General features: G+C 37.3%; 1 protein-coding gene across 5 annotated transcripts in view; it reads left to right on the top strand.

Moving 5' to 3' along the window:
- Positions 1 to 12,411, top strand: part of NFATC1 (nuclear factor of activated T cells 1) — a 271,495-nt gene that overhangs the window by 138,099 nt on the left and 120,985 nt on the right. The gene's annotated exons all lie outside the window — the stretch shown is intronic.

Genomic DNA, 12,411 nt, shown 5'->3' with positions numbered 1-12,411 from the left:
ATATTAAACTAAAAGCTATTTGTTCACACCATGAATTTACCAGTGCATCCTGTATGAAAGCCAACTATATAATCAACGGCCTTATTAAATAGGTACATAATACAGTTTATTGATTAGTGCAGTGTGTAAAGATTTTCTTGAAATACCATAATTGCTGCATGGGTGGATTGTTTAGGCAGTGTAACCTAATATATCATATAGATATAAATCACTTATATACAAACCTTTTTATATTTAATTACATTTTATTGTGAAATATTCCTGTGAGTTTTTATTGAGATTATGGAATCTATGTAAGATTAAAATAATCTTTTTTTATTGGTAATTTGAACATATTTTCTTGGCACCTAGTTAAAGTGCATTCTTTGTTACTTTCCTATAGATTAGTTTATAATCCATATTGTATATATGTTGTATTATATGTCTGATAAGATATAACTCTATGAAATGGTTATGCTGATAGATATAAGGCAGTACATCCAGTTTCAAAACTGTTTGCCTCTTTGATTCCGATTTTTTTAATTCACTTCATATAAACAATTCTTCTGAAGCACAGCAACCATTCAGATTCTCACAGTACAATATAGTGGAAAGAATCCAAGAATGTGATTGATTACTATGAACAAGAAGAAAAGTTTGTGCTTCAAACACTTTGCTAAATACAACTCAGGGCCTCATTTTTCTTGAACCCAACTGCCAGTCTCTCATTTTACTGAGGATCAGAATATGGTTCTCAGTAAAATATATTGTGCATCTAACAGAAATTGGACCATGTAAACAGATTTTGACCAAATTCAGATTCCTGACAGTCATGCTGCGCTTATCCGATTTACAGATTTGGCAGCTCATTTGCAAGTTATAAATATTGGAGAGCATGCACTTTGTTTGCAATTATTATTATTTTTTATAAATTTTTCTTAGACTGCATTCATATGATTCTTTGTTGAGATCACAAGACTAATACCATTTGGTATGTCCAGTTACAGTCTTTTTGTTTCTTAATTGTTTGCTTTGCATTATGGGCATTAAAATGACTGTACTGCTTGGAGATTGGCAGAGTCATGGTGAATCCCTGCTGCAATCCCTTAACATGTGCGTGGCTGTTACTCCTTATAATGTATATTTATGTGTCATGCATTTCATTATCAATTTATATTTTATTAAATTAAAATTAAATTTACAAATTATTCACAGTAATAATATTTGTTATTATGTTTGTAAAACCAGTATTGCACTGTATATATGCACTGTACATAAATTTGTTTTTCTTAATAAATAGGATATTCCATTAAAAAATGTCTTTACGTGACTTGTGTATAATCGAGACATTATCAAATGTAGTCTCAGTAAAAGGCCTTTTAAAAACCTACCCAGTGGTTAACAACATCAACCCTTTATTGTCTTGGTGCTTAATTTATTGAATAGTATATTGTTAACCAGACGCGGATGATTATTGGTTTATTGTAAATTATGAAAACTAGACAATCCATATATACAGTGTGCATAATGCAATATATAGTATGTGTATATGGATATATATATATCTATATACATAGATATATATATCTATATATATATATAGATATGTATATATAGTTTTTTTTTATGTAGTGCGTTTGCAACCTCCATTTCCTGCTGCACTGCAACAAAGAATTTTTCATTTTTTCCATAATCAAATAGTTAATTTACAGATGATCTGCGGCTAGTTTTATTTTCAATTTCTTTAGCTTTAGACTGGTGATATAGGGTTGTGGAGTATATGCAAGCCTTGGATTAATGTGACCCTGTGCCCAGACCATGTACACTAAAGTATTTCCATATTCTGAGCAAGCGGTAAAAGCACTTTAAAACATTCTGTGTATATTGTTATATATGTACATATGGGCATCTTTGTTCACTATTACGTCCTGCTCTGCCGTCTGTTTTGCAGTGCTACACAATGGTTCTGTGTTACTGCTTCTTCTTACAAGTCTATAAGTTTTAAGTCAGGAAAAATAATCATCTGTTTCATTGTGTTTTTACCACTTGTATTCTAATATTAGCTGTCATTTTATTCCCCATGCCTATATTGGGTGACTCAACACAACTTATTTCTGCATCCCTCTCTTGCATGTTGAAAATCAATCAGGCGAGTGTCTCAATACAGCAGGACTAAGACTAATATTATGATCTAACTGATAATCAGAAAAAGAAGAATGGAGAAGACATAATCCCTGCAATTCATAGAGAGTGTTGTAGACGCTTATTAGAAATCGTTCTTTCGTCTGTGCAACAAATGGCACAACATGCGACAGATTCATGCAACTGAAATAGAAATACAATATGTCTGTGCTCAAATCCAAATAGGTTATACATACTGGGGCAGATCCACATACATACGCTGCGCCCGGCGCATATGTAAGATACGCTACGCCGCTGTAACTTACTTGGCTTTGGTTTGAATCCTCAAGGAATTTGCGGCGTAAGTTACGGCGGCGTAGTGTATATCTCGCGGCGGAATTCAAATTGGGCGGGTAGGGGGCGTGTTTCATTTAAATGAAGCACGTCCCCTCGCCGAACGAACTGCGCATGCGCCGTCCGTAAAAACTCCCAGGGTGCATTTCTCCAAATGACGTCGCAAGGACGTCATTATTTTCAACGTGAACGTAAATGGCGGCCAACCCCATTCACGGACGACTTACGCAAACAAAGTAACATTTTCAAAATTAGACACGGGAACGACGGCCATACTTAACATTGAGTACGCCACCTTATAGCAGCTTTAACTATACGACGTAAAAAAATGCGACGGCCGGTCGTACGTTCGTGGATCGTCGGAAATAGCTAATTTGCATACTCGACACGGATTACGACGGGAACTCCACCTAGCGGAAGCCGAAAAATTGCATCTAAGACCCGACGACATACGAAGACGTACGTCTTGTCGGATCTAACACAGATGCCGTTGTATCTTGTTTTGGGGATACCAAAACAAAGATACGACACGCAAAATTTTAAATTACCCGGTGTATCAACAGATACGCCACATAATTTCTTTGAGAATCTGCCCCACTGTGTATATAACCCATCAGGTGCTAAAGAGGTGTGACTATATACAGTGCATTCATAAAGTATTCAGACGCACTTCACTTTTTCAATTTACGTTGCAGCTTGATGCTACAGTTGTTTAAATTCATATTTTTTCTCATTGATCTATACTCAGTATCTCATAATGACAAAGTAAAAACTGGTCGGTGACCTGTCTGTAGCTCTCCTGCATCTGTGTATATTTGTCCCATATTGGCCCTATATCCAATGAAGAATTCTATAAACAAGTAGGTATTTTGCAGAGTAGAGTTGGGACTGGCCAGAGAGGGCCACACCTTGGCATCTTTGAGAAACATTATTCCAAAGCAGTACAACAGTTTATTACAATAATGCTAATGGCATCTTTGTTTTATTCTTTCACTTGCTTCAGCATGCAAATACAATCCTTTTCAGCTAGCTGGTTTAGCACACTATTCAAAAGAAAAGAAGACAGAAACTGGACGCTTGAACTTTTACATGAAAGCTGTTGTGTCAGGCTCTGTATGTGACAGTTTTCAGATGATTCATAAAGCAATCTGTACTGAAACATATAGAATTTCAGAATTTTCTATCTGGAGAAAAGAAAATACAAAATAATAAACTAAGAAAGGTACAAATAAAGGAAATAAAAAAAGAATGCTTTATTGAGGGTCCAATATATCCGTAGGAAGAAGGTCTACTGTATAAGTATTATACAGTATCTGTAGTGTGACGGGGGTAAGTTCCTGGGCACTTTCAGTGAACTGAGAAAAAGAGGGGGTGAAGGTGAGGGGTATTGTTTATGGACCCTGTCCAGTATTCAAGGGGGCATTATTTGGTGTTTAGGTTATGGAGTATCACAAGTCTGAAGAAATAAGCATTAGTGGGTGGAGATTCGTGAGTGTGACATGTCTGGGGGGTTTCCACTTGGGTTATCTTTTTTGGAAAGAGAATCCATTGGTGTCGTCTATGCAGAAACAGCAGTATCTGTATGTTTCATTAGTCTGCGGTGCTTTTTGGGTCTCATCTCTCCAGGCTAGGGAAGCTTTACAGACCATATAAAGATGTCCTGGAGTGGTTAGTGATACCAAATTCTTACAGACTGAGTGCAAGTCATGAAGAGAGAGGACTGCTGCTCAGGGAGCTAAGATTTAAGAAAATTGGAAATCCAGAAAGTGTTGAATTTTCAGTGGGTCACACTGTAAAGGAAAACAGAGAAAGAACACTGAGGGCATCGAACGGAACAGGAAAAAAACTGAAGGGTCATAGACAAAGCAAGACGAAAATAAACACTGAAGTATGTACAGTGAAGTGTATGCAAGTGACTTGGAAAAGAGACAGGAGAGATTTTTAAAAGAGCATTGCTGTGTGTAAAATGGAGGCAACATCTATTCCCTCTCTGAGTAGAACAGAGTTTGTGGGTCGCTTTGCAATTAGATAATGTATCAAGCTGTTTGGTCAAGGATCTACCATATATATGTACATAGCATGTGGGGGATTGATGGAGGAGAACATGTATGTAGGTCACATGTGTGTTTTACAGATGGAACAAACCAAATAATTAAAAATTAAGGGGTGGAAATAATTTTTCCTGGTTAAAGTAAGAGGGTAAACAAGTTAATCAGAAATGAGAGAAATATTTATATGTATAACTGCCTACCATTGGTTAGTTGTGTAAGTATCTTTCAGAATAACAGACAGGGGCTTATTTCCCTTCATCATGTCTATAGGATCTGAGGGAACAAGTGCAAATTTCTTTAAAGCGTCTCCATAGCTTGTTTCCATTCATTGTAAAATTGACATATAAATTGGTATCTACTGTCAGGCATTGGCTGGCAGGCTTTCAGGTGGTGTGTATGTGTCACCTAGATTTCCCACCTACACACAATGTGGGGCTCCAGAGTTTGTGACTGATATGGTAAAAAACAAACTTTTAGTTTTATTCAGTTCTTAAGTCCTGTCTGGGTCCTGGAGCCCAGAGACTTTGTAAAGCTTTGGGTGGGACAAACCTTGCATTCCTAGGTGCATATCTTATGCCGCGTACACACGATCGATTCGTCTGATGAAAACGGTCTGATGGACCGTTTTCATCAGATGAACCGATCGTGTGTGGGCCCCATCGTTTTTTTTCCCCATTGGTGAAAAAACTTAGAACCTGTTTTAAAGTTATCTGATGGTTAAAAAAACGATAGAAGAAAATGATCGTCTGTGGGGAAATCCATCGGTTAAAAATCAACGCATGCTCAGAATCAAGTCGACGCATGCTCGGAAGCATTGAACCTAATTTTTCTCAGCACGTCGTTGTGTTTTACGTCACCGCGTTTTGGCACGATCGTTTTTTAACTGATGGTGTGTAGGCAAGACTGATGAAAGTTAGCTTCATCGGATATCTGATGAAAAAATCCATCAGACCGTTTTCATCGGATGAACCGATCGTGTGTACAGGGCATTACTTGTTAGGCAAACCTTGAAAATTAGTCCCAACTGTCCACATGCCTTTTTTGTATGTGAGCTAACTAATGCTCATCTCTTTCTTACCCTCTCTGAAAAATATGACCGTATAATAAAGAACTGTCTGTTTGTGGAACCCATTAGGGAGCACCCCATTAGTGAGGAACTGACTTTAGTTTAGTTTAGTTTAGTTACTCAGGTGAGCAGATGTTTTCTTTGTTTTATGCTATTGACTTGCTGTACAAAGCCATACTGCAATGAAACTGTGTTTTCTTGCTGAATAAAAGTGTAGGACAAACTGACTGTGGGGGTTTTGGTAGTTTTTAGTTTCCATTCTGAATTTTAGAAACATATACCGTAGATCCGCTGTCTATTGCATGGCTATAAGAGTGAAGTAATTAAATAAAAATTGACAGCACACCAACGTTTATTTATAATGAATTATAGTCGACCGACACTCCTTTTTCCCCTACTTTCCTTCTTCACATATAAGGAGTGATAACAACTATGGTCTGAAAGTTGGGCCAGTCTAGCTTTGTCAAAGGTCTTGTTCTGCCTTTGTTGGACTATCTCCTAGATCCAAAAGCACCCAGGAGTGCACCTAAACTATTGTAAAATACATTCTGGCTGCCTATTCATAGGGAGCTGTATGAAATGTTCTGCCAATACAAGCAAGACAAAGCAGACTTTATTTCTAACTAAAGTCAGTTCAGTAATGCCGCGTACACACGATCGGGCTTCTGCCCGACCAAATGCACATCGGAATTCCGACGAAATTCCAACAGAGTAAAATAGAACATGTTCTATTTCTAAACTCCGATGGAATTCCTTGGAAAAAAGTCTGTCTGATTTTTTTCATCGGAAAAAAAACGATCGGGTGTACGCAGCATTAGAGGTGAATTCTGTTTGGTTGCAGCTGGATAACTGTAGAAATCATCATTTTTGTTTTTGTTTTATGGAATAACCATTAACATATATTTTGTCCATAATTGCCTATAATGTGTGTATTGCATTTATCACTTTTTTAAAAGGTGAAATAGGTCTAAATGCAGAGGTGGGAGAGTGATATAATATTGTGATGAAAATACGTTCTTATGTAGGTTGATGCAGGGATAAATTATATTATATTATTGTGTTATCTTAACAAATACATATATCATAGTTTTAGCACAATAAGAAAGAAAAATATTATGTCCATTGATGGCAAGATAATCATTAGTGTGCTACACCAACCTCCTGAACAGTCTGCTGCTCCATATTTTCAGTCTTGGAAGAATATGAGCATGTTATATATCCAACTGCAGTAAGATATTTGTCCAAGATGTCTTCATGGCTTTATTTTCAAAAATTTATTTTGAAATGATTTCTCAAGAAACTGGCTTGAAGTCAGGAGTTGTTCTCTTACGGATTGTTGTAGAAGACAGTGAACAGCTCTTGTTTACTGAGATGGGGTGCAACATTCCATATCTTTTTGGCAAACAAATAAAAGCAAACATATGAATGGCAACATATCTGGAGATCAAATTTATTCCTGTTTATGTTTCATTCTAAGGTAAACTGTGACCACGTAAATTGGTCTTACTGTATACTTAAATAGCAAAAATCTTTATTTTTTATGAGAGTGCCTAAGGTATCCAATTGAAGTTAACGGTTGGTTTTGGTTTATAATTCAAAATATATTTTTGTATTATATATGTATCAACAGTTTTATTGGAAATAGTGATACAGAAAGTTCTTATGCCTGGCAGAGTACAGCAGTTGCATTTTTCAATAATTTGTTAAAGGCAGAACTTTTTTTCAATCAGCATTGACTACTTTTAATTCTTATGCTGATAGCGTTAGTAAATAGATAGGAAAGTATATTGTATTTACTTGTTTTATACTTTTTATTTGTTTTACATTTCTTCAGTCACTCTCTGGTTTGCAGGTCTAGGCAAATTATGTCATACATCCCAGGAGTCTTCAGGAGGAGATGAGGGGTCTTCTTAGCTAAGCACACCCTCCTTCCTAAATGCCCAAGCTAAAGACAGTTGGATTTCAGAAAGTAAATGCTAGATGAATTATCTGCCCTTACTCATGATGGTCAATGCTAGAAATGCTAGAGTGTGTTTATTCTGCAGCAAAATAAAGCATTATAGATATCAGATGCAGTGTAGTTCCACTTTAACAAAGTTGGGAAGCAAAGGACACTGAGGCTACAGAGACCACTGTTATGCCCTGTACACACGATCAGAGTTTCCGTCGGAATAAACTCAGACAGGTTTTTCAGACGGAATTCCGTTCAAGCTGTCTTGCATACACAGGGACACACCAAATTCCGACCGTCAAAAATGCGGTGACGTACAACACTACGACTAGCCTAGAAAAATGAAGTTCAATGCTTCTGAGAATGCGTCAAATTGTTTCCGAGCATGCATGTTTTTTTCTCTGTCGGAGTTCCATACAAACGAACGGAATTTCATATAGAGTTTTTTTTTTCCGTCAGAAAAATGTTCTCTTTCTTACCCTAAGTCCGATGGGGCATACACACGGTCGGAATATCCCATGAAAGAATTCCGTCTGACTTTTTCCATCGGATATTCCGATCGTGTGTACGAGGCATTAGGGTAACATACATAGGATAACTATAAAATAACCAATGTTTAGAGAGAGAAGATATGGCTTGAGTGGATTACATAAAAGTGTTTGGAGCATTGGTTACGAAATTGGCTTGTTTTGCTTGAATCTACCAATTTCCATTCTACGTAGTTTGCCTGTTTGAACTATGTGTCCGTTTGCCTATCGAATGGAACTGTTCCACATAGGACAAGTTGTTTCTGAGCATGTTGCAGGTGTCTTAAAGTGGTTCTAAAGGCTCAAGGTTTTTTACCTCCATGCATTCTATGCATGAAGGTAAACAACCTTCTATGTGCAGCAAGCCCCTCTAATACTTGAACCCCATTGCGATCCATGCGATGTGCACAAGAGCCTTCTCTTCTAATACTTCTCATCATTGTATTGGTGTAAACAAACCCTATTAAAAGCAGTGCATTTGTTTATGTTCATTCAATCTAGCAATTCTGAAAAAGCATCAAGTGATATAAATCACTTGTAGTATAAAAGAGATCTCAGGACACACGACATTTTGTCACCTAGCACCTCCACCCTACAACCTCTATTGGTTCCCAATGTACTGTAAAATGTATTAAAGGTGTTCTCATTTGTTGGGGAAGGTTTCTTCAAATATGTATCCAGTTACTAAATAGATATATTTAACATCAGACCTATCGAACGTGTTTATTTTTTCATCTCTAAAAAATGTTCACCTTTATTTTGAGCACAGAAGCCAATCAAAGAAAACAAGAGTCCTAACAGATAATGTGGGCGAAATTAATAGATATAGTAGTATACCAGTTCCTCAGCTTTTACTAATGAAGCATGTGATCTCATACTTAAATTACGGTTAACCCCTGCAGTGCTAGAGTACAACAAATCTGATCTCACCATCTATAAAAAGCTTGAAAACACTCAAGTAAATGGTTACCATGTGCTTACTTAGTGTGAGCTGTGTGCAAGAAATCTTAGGCTTTAAATAATGGCTGCCAAATTAGAGTAAACTAGTAAGTCTTATTATTTCAAGCACTGCTGCCTAGACATATGGCTCAACAGAGGAGGCTGTGTTAAAGGCATTTTTCATGACAGCTAAAATTACAGCACCTAATTGGAGATGAGGTCACCTTAAATGATCTGGGGATGCCAGTTTGGATGTGATGATAAAGGGAGAGCATTCAGATTTATTGGTTAGTTATTACACAGCTATGATCAATAGATTTACACCACATATTACAATACCGCAGTCTATTATATTTTTCATAGCTCCAGCGTTTAACAAAGAGGCAGACTTTAAATTTAACTTCTGTGTGTTTTGGCACTTAACACAGACTTTTATAAGAACAGATGGGACACATATAAATGTACACATATAAATGTATTTATATAGTACCTGTATTTTCAATTTTTTGTTTGAATATATAATACATATATGTGTATATCTTACATATGTACCCTATATAAAAAGCTTTCTGTGATGTAAAATAATGAGACAAAGATAAATAATTTCAGAACTTTTTCTACCTTTTAATGTGACCTATATATAAACTGTACAACTCAGTTGGACAACAAACTGAAATCTTTTAGGTGGAAAGAAGTAAAAAAAAAGAAAAATAATAATAATATGGTTGCATAAGTGTGCACACCCTTAAACTAATACTTTGTTGAAGCACCTTTTGATTCTATCAGCATGGCACATCTTGACTGGCAATATTTACCCACTCTTCTTTGCAAAAACACTCTAAATCTGTCAGATTGCAAGGGAATCTCCGGTGCACAGCCCTCTTCAGATCACCCCACAGATTTCTGGATGAAGCAATTCCTTTTTTTTTTTTAATGTATGCTTTGGGTCATTGTCATGCTAAAATATGAAGTTCCTCTACATGTTCAGCTTTTTGACAGAGACCTGAAGGTTTTGTGCCAATATTGACTTGTATTTGGAACTGTTCATAATTCCTTCTACCTTGACTAAGGCCCCTGTTCCAGCTGAAGAAAAACAGGCCCAAAGCATGATGCTGCCACCACCATGCTTCACTGTTGTTATGGTGTTCTTTTGGTGATGTACAGTGTTGTTTTTGCGCCAAACATATCTTGGAATTAGGGCCAAAAAGTTCAACCTTGGTTTCATCAGATCATAAAACTTTTTCCCACATGCTCTTGGGAGACTTCAGTTGTGTTTTTGGGAAAAAATTGCCAGGCTTGGATGTTTTTCTTTGTAAGAAAATGCTTCTGTCTTGCCACCCTACCCCAAAGCCCAGACATATAAAGAATACAGAAGATTGTTGTCACATGTGCCACACAGCCAGTACTTGCCAGATATTCCTACAGCTCCTTTAATTTTACTGTAGGTCTCTTGGCAGCCTCCCTGACCAGTTTTCTTCTCGTCTTTTCATTAATTTTAGAGGGACGTCCAGTTCTTGGTAATGTCACTGTTGTGCCATATTTTCTCCACTTGATAATAACTGTCTTCACTGTGTTCCATGGTATATCAAATGCCTTGGAAATTATTTTGTATCCTTCTCCTGACTGATACCTTTTAACAGTGAGATCCCTCTGATGCTTTGGAAGCTTTCTGCGCACCATGGCTTTTGCCGCATGAACATGACTAAGAAAATGTCAGGAAAGACCTACTAGAACAGCTGAACTTTATTTGGGGTTTATCAGAGGCACTTTAAATGATGGCAGGTGTGTATTGACTCCTATTGAGTTTAAATTTGATCGCTTAATTCTGAACACAGCTAAATCCCCAGTTATAAGAGGGTGTGCACACTTATGCAACCACATTATTTTAGTCCTTATATTTACCACCCTCCCCCCCCTCCAAAGGATTTCAGTTTGTTTTTCAATTGAGTTGTATAGTTTGTAGGCCACATTAAAGATGAAAAAAGTTCTGAAATTATCTCTGTGTCTCATTTTTTTTAGACCACAGAAACCCGACATTTTAACAGGGACGTGTAGACTTTTTATATCCACTGTATCATATACTGGTGTGTATGTGTGTATATATATATTACACACACACACACACACATATATAAAGTGGGTAAAATAAGTATTAAACGCAGTCTTCATTTTTCTAGGTAATTATATTTGCACTGACAAGGTGCAGAATTGCTTTCTAAATACTGATAAATTTCAGCTGGTGTCTTGGCTTTCCATGCCCTTTTGCACCTCCCTTTCTTCATGTGTTCAATCCTTTTAACCAGTGTCTCTCCATCATATTACACATAACTTAATTTAGTTTTAATTTTATTTATTTTGGTTTCTTTGTATGTATAGATTGCATGGATTGTTACCAACATGTGGTGAAAATTTCATCTCATATTTACCTAGAAAAATGGTCACATGTTCAATACTTCAGTACCCGCTGTATGTATGTTTATGTATGTATATGTGTATGTATAAGCAGGTAAAAAATCTGGGTATCATTTTTGATGCTGAACTAAGCTTCGTACCTCACTCAAAATATTGCATAAAATCAGCCAACTATCATCTGCAATCATTACGGAAAATTAGGAACCTTTTCACTCAGAACAACACTCTTAGTTCATGGACTTATCCACATTAGGCTAGATTGTTCTAACGTGTTCTTTCTAGGGCTACCACAGAAGTGGACAAAACAGTTGCAGATCACACAGAACCATGCAGCAAAACTAGTCACAAACTGCCCAAGGCAGAATCACATCTCCCCGGTTCTTAAGGATCTACACTGGCTCCCGATAGCAAAACGGGTCGAGTTCAAGGCTCTCTGTCTGGTGTTTCGGGCCCATTGGCAACTAGGCCCAATGTACTTATCGAATATGACACAACACTACTGTCCACCCAGAGAGCTTTGTTCAACTGACGCCCTGTTAGCGATTATTCAACCTAGTCACTCAGCTTCAAAGGGTGGCCACCGGCTTCAAACACTGGGGAATTCTCTTTGGAACCAGCTCCCTCATCAGCTTCGAGCATCCTCCACCTTGATTGCCTTCCATAAAGGCTTGAAAACACTGTTTTTTTCACAAGCCTACGGATAGACACTTGGCCATCCAAGCTCTTAGCAGGACGCTGCCTTAATCCCAGGCTGCGGTCCATGGTCAGGGAGTAGGGATAGGCTCCTTGTGTCCTGCCCCCCCCTCCCCTCCCCTCTTCTTATATTTCTGTTTACTTCTTGCTTGTTCACCTCTTTCACTTAGATGTCCTAGTCTCTTCTCTTAGCTCCTGGGAATTGGATACCCCCAGCTTGTTGGTAAGCGCTTAGACGCGAGTTTCACAACTCGCATTCAGCACGCTATAATCATTTATTCCAATCCAATCCAATATATATATATATATATATATATA

The sequence above is a fragment of the Rana temporaria genome, chromosome 5 (genome assembly GCF_905171775.1).
Source record: "Rana temporaria chromosome 5, aRanTem1.1, whole genome shotgun sequence".
In the NCBI taxonomy this organism is placed as follows: domain Eukaryota; kingdom Metazoa; phylum Chordata; class Amphibia; order Anura; family Ranidae; genus Rana; species Rana temporaria.
Note: the sequence above shows the minus strand (reverse complement) of the source record. Positions and strands in the feature narration are given on the sequence as shown.